Here is a 13,950-nt window from a genome sequence, read left to right as displayed (position 1 = left end):
ATTTTGCTGGGTCTTTTAAGATTAAGGCGTCCATGCTAAAGTCTGCCACACTAATGAGAAGCTACGTGGCTGCTTTGTCTGTTTTACGACAAAAGCAATGCACCTCGAGCTATGTGCTAATCTGATGAAAGAGGTTTTCCTCGACGCATTTGCTCGCTTCCGCGGACAACGCGGTTTGCCTTCCAAACTCATGAGCTACAATGGAAAAACCTTTATCGGGGCTCAAAGAGCCACAGAAAAACAATTTGTGGACTTTATTAAACAAGTACAAAAATACGCTCCTCAAGGCATTAATAAGCAATTTATCTCCACAAGAGCTCCTCATATGGGATTCAGCTGTAAAAAGTTTGAAATCCCACTTGAAAAAAGTAGCTGGCGAAGAGTTTACAACATTATTGATTCGCATTGAAGCTGTTCTCAATTCCCGGCCACAAGAACACTCTCGTAAGATCCCCCAGATCTCACAGCCTTAACCGCAGGGCACTTTCTCAAAGCAGCACCTATTCCAGCCACACCTGACCCAGGCGTGGGGTCGCTGGCCTTATTAAATCGATGGAAGATAATTGAAATTCTCCATCATAATTTCAGCCGCATATGGAAAGAAGACTATCTAAAGGACCTCCACAAGGGGTATCGAAGGAAAATATCAGAAAATGAGCCAAAGCTTGGAGATTGTGGTCACATAGAAAAGCTCCGTTACGGCAAAGACGGTCACACCCGGGTAGTTAATCTCCGTACTCAAAACGGAATACAACCAGACCGCTTGTTAAATTATGCCTTCTATCAACCGCGGATAATAGCAAAAATGCGTTATTAAACCATCCAACTATAATACCGAAACACAAATGTAAACCAATTCAAATAAATCAATAAAATCGCAAACCTTTAAAAATAACAATAGAAATAACAAAAAAAAATGGTCGTGACACAATCGATCATTCTATTTATATGCCACAATGTATACTCAAAACTACATTTTTTGCAGTTAACATGAATGTGGACAATCCTACTTTACCAACACCAACCGTTCGGTCGGCTATTAATGTGTCACGCACTAGGCCTACTCTATTACCCCGACCAATCAATGCCACTGCATCGACCTCATCAGCCGAAGTGGCTCTCGAGCAGCCACATCAACACTATCCTCATCAGCCGAACCGCGTCGCTTCCGATGCGAGGTCATCGACCTAACGGCAGCGGATACGCATGTGAAGCAGAAGTTTTTTTTTGTTGCCGGAGGGGGAATCTTCGAAAGAAAAGATACCGTCCTGTTTCGGACGACATGGACGATTCATCTTACTCGCGCACGTACCGCCATTGTTACCAAGTACGGAATCTGCGAGGTAGGACGCCTACGTACTAAACCCTAACTCCGTCTCCTCAAGCTATTTATTTTCCTTACGGGACTGCCGATAGGCATTTCTTCCCACACCTACACGTTTCTGATCAACGTGTGTGTCCATCTACCTTTTGTTGTTTCGTCCCATCGTTTCTGCCCCTCATTAAAGTTGGTTTGTCTTTCTTGCTATTTCTCTTGTTTATTTATTCGTCTACATGCGTTTTTCGCTTTGTCATCAATTTTTTTTAGCTCCATCGCTATAATATCTGAAGGCATGATACCTGAAATAATTCCAGCTACTTCATGTGACACAGTCCGGAAAGCGCAAGCTACCCTGATTGCACTTAACCGAACTTCTGCCCTTGCCGCATTCGCATATGTTTTGTGCAGCAATGCTGGTCCTCATATGGATGCGGCGTACATTAGTACTGACTGGCTAACTTTTGCCAGAAGAGCGCGTCTATTTTGACTAGGTCCACCTATATTGGCCATAATTCTCGTTAATGCAGCCGTCACCTTTTCTGCTTTCTCACAGGCTTTCGCGATGTGGGTCCGATAATTTAGCCTCGCGTCAATAATTACACCCAGGTATTTCAACGATTGTTGCGTTGGGATATTGTATCCATCAATGTTGAGCGTAGTCGCCTTTAACTATTTCCTACTCGTTAATAGTACCGCTTCAGTTTTTTAGCCTGCTAACTGGAGCTTTGCTTTTGTGAGCCATTCTTTTATTTTTATCGCCACGTGGTTGCATACGTACTCTATCTGGCATATTTCTTTTGCCACTACCGTTACTGCTATATCATCAGCGTACCCGATTATTTGTATTTCTTTGGGCAATGGGAGACGTAGCACACCGTCGTATAAAACATTCCACAGTAGCGGCCCTAGTAATGAGCCTTGTGGTACACCGCCTGTTACAATGTAGTTTTTAGGACCTTCTTCTGTGTCATATGGCAGTAATCTATCAGATAGGTAGCTAGATATGATCTTCAGCAGGTAGAATGGAGTCTTCTTTTGTTTCAGGGCTTCTATGATATGCGGCCAATAGGCCGAATTGAAGGCATTTTTTATGTCGAACGTCACAACCGCGCAGTATTCTTAGGAGCCATATAACCATTTGGTTCCTTCAATTACCTTGCTTGCGACCTCTGTTAGCTTTTTTATGTCGTCTATTGTCGACCTGTGCCTTCGAAAACCATATTGGTTTTCGGCTAAGCCCGGTGGCTCTCCTTCTAAATCTTGCTCTAGCCGCACACAGATTATACTCTCCAGTATTTTTCCCATTGTGTCCAACATACATAATGGTCGGGAGGAGCCGGGCTTCCCTGCTGGTTTATTTGGCTTTTGTATAAGCACTAGCCGCTGTTTTTTCCAAATCCTAGGGAATTCTCCCTCTCGTAAGCAGTAAGCAGGGAGGTTTAGGGCCTTATTCAGTATGCCATCTATATAGGTCTGATGCTTTAGTATTTGCTGCATCAATAGTTTCTTGGTGACTGACTAGCGGTGCCTTGTTTTTTCCTACACATAGAGGCATCGCAGGCTTTACTGACATGTTTAACTAGGCATTCAGCCTTCTGTTCTATGTTCATAGCGTAGTTCGGATTGTCATCTAACATTAATTTGTATATATCCTCATCAAGTGTTTCAGCTTTCCAGCCTCTGGTTTGAACCTTTTTAAGAGACTTAAGACATTTTGTGCGTTTTGTCGATTTCAAGCAGAATTGCCAAGTGGTCACTGTGTGTATACAAGTCGCTCACTTGCCATGTACACGACCGCACCAGTGAGCTACTAGCGAACGTAATATCGATTAGAAATCCGCAGCCGTTTTTTTCGAAAGTATTTCTGTTACCAATATTCAGCAAGACGGTGTTCAGTACCGAAAAGGCGGGGGGTCAGGAGGGTTTCTCCTCGTCTATTTGCGTACGTGCTACCCCACTCCACTGCCCATGCATTGAAGTTATCTACCACTATGATCATTGTGATGTTCGACACTTCTCGTACTAGATTATCGATGATTCTTTCATATTCATTTTCTGCGATGCTTGGCAGAATGTAGCAACTATAAAAGTTTATTTCGCAAATTTTTGTCCGCGTGTAATAGGCTTGTCCTCTTAGTGGCTTTCTTGGAACATGTTTTCTCCACAGGCACAAATGGCCGCTTTGCCCGTTGCTGCGCTAATGTTTTTGTATTGTTCGCAGACTATGGCCACGTCAATTTTCTGCTCAAACCCTGCATGCGTAAGTAGACTACTAATCTTGCGTCCAATGCACACTCCTTGACCGGAGCCCGAAGGGGCTGGTTACTGATGGACACCGTGGCTAACACCTCGGCAGAGCAGGCTCACATCACATCAAAAACTTGTGCAAATAGGGCAAAGGCTGCGTCCAGGCTATGTGCCTTGAGAGTTGCCTGTGCTTTTAGAACGGTGTCGCACGAGGCGAGTGCTATCATATCTGGTCTTACGCCACCGGACATAATGGCCTCTGAGTTAAGTAGAGTCCACGGTAAAACAAAAACAGTGAGTAGGCGCCTAACGGTCGACGAGCGCAAAAAGGAGAGGAAGACAAGTCTCGATGAGTGGCAAAAGCAATGGGATGCGGCAGATAAAGGAAGATGGACCCATAGATTAATTAAGAATGTACCAGCCTGGATTGACAGACAACACGGAGAGACAGATATCTACTTAACGCAGTTCTTATCGGGCCATGGCTGTTTCAGGGAATACCTACACAATTTTGGCCACGATGACGAAACACAATGTTCTTTCTTTCTGCGGAAATCTTTTTCACCTGCTCGAGGTATGTAGTAGAGAGAGAGACTATAGAAAAGCTGACAAATGAAAGCATAACGCCCGACAACATAGTGAGTCACATGCTGCGATCACAGCTGGTGTGGGCTAAAATGAAAGAGTGGGCCGCAATAGCGCTCTTAGAACTCAGAGCGAAAGAAAGGCAGCGAAGAGGCATAAGACCACATAATAACCCGAGCGGTAGGTCGTGAAGAGGCAGTTATCGCCCAGCTTAGCCCTGCGATGTAGTGCTTAACGGCGATCCCGCAAGTCCGAATACAAGCTACAGCAGCCGGAGTTAAGGGTTTAGTACGTAGGCATACTGTTTCGCAAGTCCAGCATAGTTATTTATGACTGTCTGGGCGTGGTCCCGAAAGAGGTGTACCCTAGCGGACAATATGAATGGTGCATGCTATCAGTCCCACCCTGGTAGTATTTTTAGAAGATTCCCTCTTCGGAAACAAACACAAAAAAACAAAAAACACGTGTTGCACATTGCTTCACACGAAGCTTCACCGTACCCCACGACGCGATGGAAGTCGGCCAGCTGTCACGAGCAGACCAAGGCAGACAAACCTGGTGGTACGACAACGAAGTGCAGCAGCGCATCTTGAGTCTCTTCCATGGCGTCCGCAACGCGTTGCAGCGACTCGGCACCGTTAAAAAGGCCACACTACTGAGCTCAGCAACGTGGTGGCAATGCTTTAACAACTCCAGCGACTTCTAGACTGAGCATTCGCCTAAGGGGGCCGGGATGGCTATATGAGATAAGCCTTCCCCTAAAGCCACACCATCAACACAACTGAACACGAAGACACATCACTGCCACACTCCAATACACCACACATACAGAACCCACATACCAACAGATCCCACACATCAATACAACTCACACGCGAGAGCACCCCACATCTTCACACACCACACTGGGTACCAACCAACAAAAAGCTTGGCTGCAACTGTTGGCGGTTCCAGGTTAAAATTAGGTAGGACCACTTAGGCGCAATCAATGGATTCACGGACCTCTTTTGTAAGTCCCTCATTGGTTTGGCGGTTGCAACTGCACTCTTCTCAACAGGTAGGCAACACATAACTTACTGTTTACGGTTCCAGGTTAAAATTATGTAGGACCACTTAGGCGCAATCAATGGATTCACGGAGCTCTTTTGTAAGTCCCTCATTGGTTTGGCGGTTGCAACTGCACTCTTCTCAACAGGTAGGCAGGACATACCTTATACATATCTTCAAACTTAAAAATAGACTATTCCCTGACAGGCGCACTACTAGCACTAGACACCTTTTACATCTCCATCCCCTCCCTGCTTATCAGCCATTCTTTGCCTACCGGGCTTGTTTCCGGTTTCGTTGGTATTGCTCCTTTCCGGAAGATAACCTTTGTACCACTTAGCTATTGCCTTAGTGCCAACTGTCGCAAACGGTGTACTCTTTTCGGAAGTAGTCCCCTCCGGCTTTTTAATGAGAGATCCGGATTCAATTCGTTTTTGGTTTTGATAATTTGGTTAATAAAGACTCCCCAACTGAATGTTATGGTATTGAGGAGCAACGAACACCCTTCCTCGGGATACTGTGGTATCTATTACCAGTCGACACCCGAGTTACATCTCAAGTTACGTCTGACGGCATGCAGTTGTGCACAACATCGCAAGATCGGCCAGTACGTGACCAAAACAGCAGAGTCAGCATATTTTGAATCTGTTGGAATGTGCGGTACACCCACACATTCGGGCAGACTCGAGTTGCTGATCTGATGGCAGAGTCAGCCTGATGCTCACTACCGAACAGCATACAACGTTTTTTAATCTATAACTGGCGCAGTCGAACGGAACGGTTCCAGATTCTCTCTCAGCTCCGCTCAGCTAGCAAAGAAAAGCTAAATAAAAGCTAAATAAATTATTTTTAAACAAAAGTACTGTTATTAAAAGAAAAGTGGCAAAGATACAGCTAATCATACAAATCCCAAAGCAGAACAAAATAATACATTTGAGTTGGAAAATTATAGCAAAAGCAAAAACAAAATTCAAAAAGTGCAAAACAAAAATTATTTTGAGAAAAAATAAAGAAAACTGTTGAACCTTTAAAGTGAGCTCTAAAATATTTCATTGAATTACTGCATTTGGATTACCTTTAATACAAAAACAACTACAGCAACAGCGGAGACAGCAGCAGCAGCTTTAGCACAAAAAAAAAAACAACAACATAAACAGCAACAACAGCAGCAGCAGCTATAGTGAAAAGTATTGTAAGAATAAATTAAATATTGTTATTTTAAGAAAACAATTTAAATAAAATGGCTCAAAATAATAGGAATTTAGAAAACTGTGTAGTAGCAATTACACAATTGTTAGAATTAAATGCAATAAATAATCAGAGGTTAATAAGACAACGTATTGAAAAAGATTTAAAGTATGTAAATTCTTTTGAGGGTAATGCCGGCCAATTGCCAGCATTCATTGAGGCTATAGATAGGATTCTGAGGGATTATTTAAACCAGGAACAGGAAGTTTATAGAGTAGTTTATGACTTAAAAATAATCGGGAAAGCAAAAAATTATTTGCATCTTGCCCCACCAGCTAGTTGGGAAGATTGCAAAATAAAACTTAAACAACATTTTAAGCCAAGAAAAGATCAGATGACTATAACGAAAGAAATAAACACATTACGAGTAGGTAGCATTAGTGAGTTAAGTAGGAGAATCAATGAAATAATTGATGCTATAACCGAATTTGGAGATCTGGATGAAAACGGGGAGGCAATGAAGGAAATTTTTTCAGGTATGCTTATTCAACGCATTAAGCAAATCACATCGGGGACTTGTGCTTATGCAATAAGGAACTCGATTTCATTGACTCAGTTAGCAGGAATTATATACAGTTTCATAGGGCTAGACGATGGAAATTTAAGTCCTATATTTTTAACAAGAAATAGAAATTCAAACCAATTTGATCAGAAGGCAAGAAATTTTAATAGTAACCAAAATCAAAATAATCAGAGAATAAACAACTTTAGGAAACAAAATATTGGCAATCAAAACAATGATCGTTATTATGCACAAAATAATTCGGGACGATACTCACAAAGAAATACTAACTTTTCAGGGCAAAATAATTATCATCCAAATAATCCACAGAGACAAACTAATTATCGGACAGGAAATTCAGGCCAATATACAAATCAATATCGCAATAATAATATTAATAATAATAATAACGGCTATGGTAATTCAGCAAGACAAAATATACAGACCGCCACTCGACAAACAAGGTGTTCAAATGGCCCAACACCCATGGATGTTGATGCTGTGAGCAGAACGAGGAATTTTTTACCAATTAGCCTCGGAAAATCAAAATAAAATATTAATTTCACTTACTTTGTATAACAAAAAATGGTGTGCATTGGTAGACCCAGGCTCTACTATTAGTATTATGAAAAAATCAAGCTTTGAACATTATAAGTTACCGATTCTAGAAAAAAATAAAACAATAATTAGTACACTGAATGGTGATATAGGGTGATTTTTTAAGAGCTTGATAACTTTTTTTAAAAAAAACGGCATAAAATTTGCAAAATCTCATCGGTTCTTTATTTGAAACGTTAGATTGGTTCATGACATTTACTTTTTGAAGATAATTTCATTTTAAATGTTGACCGCGGCTGCGTCTTAGGTGGTCCATTCGGAAAGTCCAATTTTGGGCAACTTTTCGAGCATTTCGGCCGGAATAGCCCGAATTTCTTCGGAAATGTTGTCTTCCAAAGCTGGAATAGTTGCTGGCTTATTTCTGTAGACTTTAGACTTGACGTAGCCCCACAAAAATAGTCTAAAGGCGTTAAATCGCATGATCTTGGGTACCAACTTACGGGTCCATTTCTTGAGATGAATTGTTCTCCGAAGTTTTCCCTCAAAATGGCCATAGAATCGCGAGCTGTGTGGCATGTAGCGCCATCTTGTTGAAACCACATGTCAAACCAAGTTCAGTTCTTCCATTTTTGGCAACAAAAAGTTTGTTAGCATCGAACGATAGCGATCGCCATTCACCGTAACGTTGCGTCCAACAGCATCTTTGAAAAATACGGTCCAATGATTCCACCAGCGTACAAACCACACCAAACAGTGCATTTTTCGGGATGCATGGGCAGTTCTTGAACGGCTTCTGGTTGCTCTTCACCCCAAATGCGGCAATTTTGCTTATTTACGTAGCCATTCAACCAGAAATGAGCCTCATCGCTGAACAAAATTTGTCGATAAATTTTATGCGTTCTTTTTTAAAAAAAAGTTATCAAGCTCTTAAAAAATCACCCGATATAAGAGCGTCTAACGAAAGAGTTAAGACACCATGTCCGCTAGAATTTAAATACCCTCACAATGCTAGGATGAGATGGTTGAAAATAGACTTTGAAAAACCGTACGATCTTCTACTAGGAAACGATTTTATATTTAATAATTTCAATATAATCGATATTGAAAACGAAGAAATTGAGCTTAAAAATGGCGTTAAAATTCCGTTTTATTCAAAAACTATCCAAGAGCAAGTATATGCATTGGAAGAAAGTTAAATGCAAAACATTCAACTGGATCATTTAAAATCAAATGAACGAAAGGAGGTTGAAAAATTGCTAAAGAAGTATGAAAAATTGATGTATAAAGAAGGCGATGCCTTGACAAATACAAAAACGATGGTCCAAGAAATAAGAACAACCACAAACCAGCAAATTAATTCAAAAATATATAGGTTACCTCCGAAACATGAGGAAGAAGCGATAAGGCAAATTAGGGAGCTAGAAAAACAAGGTATAATTCGGAAAAGTAGGAGTAAATATAGTTCACCTATTATCATAGTACCAAAAAAATGTGATAGTATGGGCAATAAAAAATTTCGTTTAGTAATCGATTACCGTAGACTAAATCAAATAACTGTCGATGATAAATATCCTTTGCCAAACATTGATGGAATCTTAGACAAGTTGGGCAAGGCGCAGTACTTCAGCACTCTTGATCTAGCCAAAGGTTATCATCAAATTTTAGTGGATAAAAAGGATATTGAAAAGACAGCTTTTGTATTTTCGGTGGGATTATACGAATATATAAGAATGCCCTTCGGACTTAAAAATGCTCCCGCTACCTTTCAACGACTAATGAATGACATATTACGGGAATACATAAATAAGATATGTGTCGTTTATTTGGATGACGTATTATTCTTTTCAACGTCATTGGAGGAACATTTAAACTCCTTAGAGAAAATTTTTTCAAAGTTAAAGGAACATAATTTAAAAATTCAGACAGATAAATGTAGTTTTCTAAAGAGAGAAACAAAATTTTTGGGGCATACCTTAACAAAATAAGGGATTAAGCCAAATCAGGACAAGATAGCAGCAATACAAAATTTGAAAATACCTAGAACCGAAAAACAATTAAAAAGTTTTTTGGGAGCCACTGGTTATTATAGAAAGTTCATTAGGGACTATTCAAAAATTGCATATCCAATGATTAAATATTTAAAAAAGGGTTATAAAAGAAATTCAAGAGATCCGCAGTACATAGCTAGTTTTGAAAATTTGAAATCACTAATATCATCACATCCAATTTTAAAATTTCCTGAATATGATAAGGAATTTACTATTACAACGGATGCAAGTGATTACTCAATAGGCGCAGTGCTTTCTCAACAAGGTCAGCCAGTGTGCTATATTAGCAGAACTTTAAATAACCATGAACAGAAATATGTATGCTACAACAGATAAAGAATTCCTAGCCATTATATATTCAATAACCTATTTCAGGCCGTATATATATGGCACAACATTTAAAATTATAACTGATCATTGCCCGATAGTATTTTTGAATAATAAATATAAAGGAAGGAGTTTTCACAACGGCACCAAAGGTGGGTATTGAAACTGCAAGAGTTTAATTATAAAATTGAATATCAGAAAGGGAAAATAATGTAGTAGCAGATTTTTAAGCCGAATTGAACATTCTCCAAAATCGACGAAAGTAATAATAAAGAATCCAATTTAGAAATGTCAGATACAATACATTCCGCAGAAGAGAACTATTAGAACACTTAGATCTTCATAAAAGAAGAAATTGTTAACAAGTATAAGACCCAAATTATAATAACATATACATAGTCCCCAAACTGAAGTTCAAATAATATATGGAAGGAAAGTAATTGAGATCAACCCTATTGATATGGAGAACATATTGAAAAATATTTTATGAAGACATATTGACAAGGGCAAATTGGGTATTTTTTCCGAAGTAGAGTAGACCGATTAGCACAAAATTCAACTACTACTGATAAGCACGCTTTCTTGTAATGGCAAGGTGCAATTCATAAAATGTACAAAAAGAGCAACAGAAATTATACAAGAAGAAGATCTGCATAAACAAATTTCACTTTACCATAGTAATGAGTCAATGCATAACGGAATAAACGAGACTTACAATACACTTAAGGATAAAATGTTCTATTCAAAATTAAGGGAACATGTACAGTTAATTATAGGTAATTGCGAAAAATGCAAGCAAATTAAATATGATAGGAAACCGTTAAAGCCGAAGTAACAGAGACACCTTCAGATAAAAATTAAATAATACATGTGGACATTTTTCATTTCAAAAAGCAGTCATTTGTCACACTAATTGATAAACTAACAAAATTGCAGCAGCATACAATATAATTGACAGAAATTGGAGGGCAAAGAAGGCCATCATAATTGAACATTTTACGAAATTTGGGAAACCAAAGAAGATCCTCATGGACAACGAATTCAGGGCCGAACAGTTAATTCAGTTCTTAAATACAAAAGGAGTCGAAGTACACTTAACAAAACCAAACTCTCATACAGGTAATGCAGACATTGAGAGGATACACTCAACCTTGTTAGAAAAACTAACAGGAATTGAGGATCCAAGTCTCTCAACAGAAATGAGGATACAGATCGTTATAGGTAACTATAATGATCGCTATCACTCAACCATAAAATGTACACCCAATAACGCAAGAAATAGTATTGATCCAACCATTTTAAAAAATACAATAGACCAGAAGAAACAACTCACCATACACAATAGAAATAGGTACAGAGAAGACTATATAGAACTGAGATCGACCGACCGATAAAAATTACAAAAGAGTACGGCATAAAGATCAACCGTATTACCGAATTAATCCACTACAGAATGTTCATCCGACTAATATAAAAAGACCAATGAAATTGGCAAATATTGAAAACCCAAACGAGAGGGATGAAGATACATTTAGCTTAAGGGCATTTAATGGGGATAATAACACATAAAAAAAAAAAAAATAAAAAAACAAAAAAAAAACAAAAACGTTATAAAATAATTTTATTTTTACAGATGATGGGGATAATTGTGTTTTTTTTAGTAACTATGACATTGGTGGCAACACTCTTACAAGTGACGCCAATAGTTGAAGAAGCAGGATACACCATGATCCAACTCGACGAAGTAGAAATCGTTGACGAAGTCATTACGATACTACATATTATACACCCGAAAGAGCTAACAAGTTTGGTGGAGGAAATGGAAGAAAACATAAGACAAGCAGACCTAAGTAACAAGGCACTTCTTTTTAACGAAATTAAAGTAATTAAAGCAAAAATTAGATCGATTACTCCCAAGGAAGAGGAAAGAAAGAAGAGAGGTTTAATTAATATAGGAGGGACAATGTATAAATGGTTGTTCGGGGTAATGGACGAGGAGGACCGACAGGATATAATTAGTCATTTAGAAGTAATAGAGGGAAATTCGCACAATGCAATTACAAATATCAATAAGCAGATTATAATAAATGAGCATTTTAACGAGTCAATAAATTTAATGAAAACAATAGTAAAGAATGACAGGAGTAAAATATTAAAAGAAATAAATCAGATACAAAAGGAGGATAGAGAGCTAGCGAAATTGGTTCTTTACAATGATCAAATGAATAAATTAAGACATATAGAAGGGAAGATACATGAAGTTCAAAATAATATAGCCGCCGCTAAAAACAATTTAATACATCCGGGGATGTTACCTAAAGAAGAAATAGATAACTTTGACATAGATTTTTATAAACTGAAACTGGCCAAGGTAGGAGTAGTAGCTTTCAAAAATGAAGCACTTGTGTTCGCCATTCAAATACCAAAGTGTTTTTTTAAAATATATGTAAAATTAATTATGCCTCTACCAAACAAACGAAAATTGCAAATAGTTCATGAGGATGAAAAAATTGTAACAATAAATAAAAAACATTATAAATATGAAGATAATACGTTATTAAGAAAACTAAAATTAAGTAGGAATTGTATTTTTTTTAACACTTGTGAATTTAAATATAACAATACTACAATAATACAAGAAATAAGCGATGATACTTTAATCATCAAAAATGCAAAAAATTTGATACTTGTACAAAATTGTGATGACAGAAATTTTGTACTGCAAAATAACTATATATTAAATTTTGAGAAATGTGAAATTAAAATTAATGAAGAAAAATTTAGTAACAACAAGACTAAATTTGTTGATAGACTGATACATCCTGTAAAAATTTTAAACCAAAGCTATGAGTCAAAAATAAAATTTGAAGATATTGTACCAAATCATTTCAAGAACATTAAAGAAATAGAAGAACTAAAATATCATAAAAACGTATCGTATGGCATAAGTGCCTCACTAATTATAACAATATTAATAAGTATAATTATTGTTACTATTTACTTATGTAAAAGAAAAAATGAAAAGATAAGTTTGAAAATCATAAATAAAAGAAGTCAGGAGACTTCTCAGAGTGGCTCTGGGGGAGTTACATCTCAGGTTACGTCTGACGGTATGCAGTTGTGTACAACATCGCATGATCAGCCAGTACGTGACCAAAACAGCAGAGTCAGCATATTTTGAATCTGTTGGAATGCGCGGTACACCCACACATTCGGGCAGACTCGAGTTGCTGATCTGATGGCAGAGTCAGACTGATGCTCACTACCGAACAGCAAACAACGTTTTTTAATTTATAACTCCCACAGGGAGGGTTCAACGGCAAGTGAGGAACGATGACGATTTATACGATTAGATTCAAATCCCAGTATAAACGTACCTGGTGCCCAAAATCCGCTATTTAATATCCCTTAAAAGTTTTCGAGGCAAACGTTAGTTTTAAAAGAAATGATTTTATCATAACTAAAGATAAATTTAATTTCTACTTTTATATTAATATTTTTAACGATTTATATAATGTTTCAAATTTTTCGGTGTCTCAAGTTTTTGATCGATTTCACTAGAGACATAGCATGGCTGCTTATAAATTATACTTAGATCTATTACAGTTGAGCTACATTTTAAGCAAGACCAACGCATCAAATTTCAGATGGATAAACCAATCACGATATATGCACACTATATAATTATAATAATACAGTACTTTTCGGATATTAGCCCCCCGGTTAAAAGATTTCGCCGCTTATAAGAAAATAAAATCAGGTCACAAAAAATTCCACATAAGCAATATACAGAAAAATCTCCGGTTAATGTGTTCCCTTTTAAAAGGTCTCCTCCCTTATAATATTGCAAATGTGCGAGCCATTTAGAGAAATTCATACAAAAATCCCCAGATATAAGAATGAAAAATCTGACAACACTTATTTAATTTTTTTTTGCGTTTTAGAAATCTGTATAAACATATGTTTGTTGATTATTGACGGCAAATGTGAGACTTTGGCAAAAGTGTAAGTAAAATAATTTTTATGTTTGCAAAATTTATTAGCGTTAATTTTTTTACAGGATGGCT

The 13,950-nt window shown here is 37.8% G+C and overlaps 1 protein-coding gene across 1 annotated transcript in view; it reads left to right on the top strand.

Moving 5' to 3' along the window:
* The window catches only part of LOC120779885, a 73,483-nt gene that overhangs the window by 2,675 nt on the left and 56,858 nt on the right, over positions 1-13,950 (top strand). The gene's annotated exons all lie outside the window — the stretch shown is intronic.

Source organism: Bactrocera tryoni, unplaced genomic scaffold (assembly GCF_016617805.1).
Source record: "Bactrocera tryoni isolate S06 unplaced genomic scaffold, CSIRO_BtryS06_freeze2 scaffold_11, whole genome shotgun sequence".
NCBI classification, from domain to species: domain Eukaryota; kingdom Metazoa; phylum Arthropoda; class Insecta; order Diptera; family Tephritidae; genus Bactrocera; species Bactrocera tryoni.
This window is presented reverse-complemented; position numbering and strand designations above follow the sequence as displayed.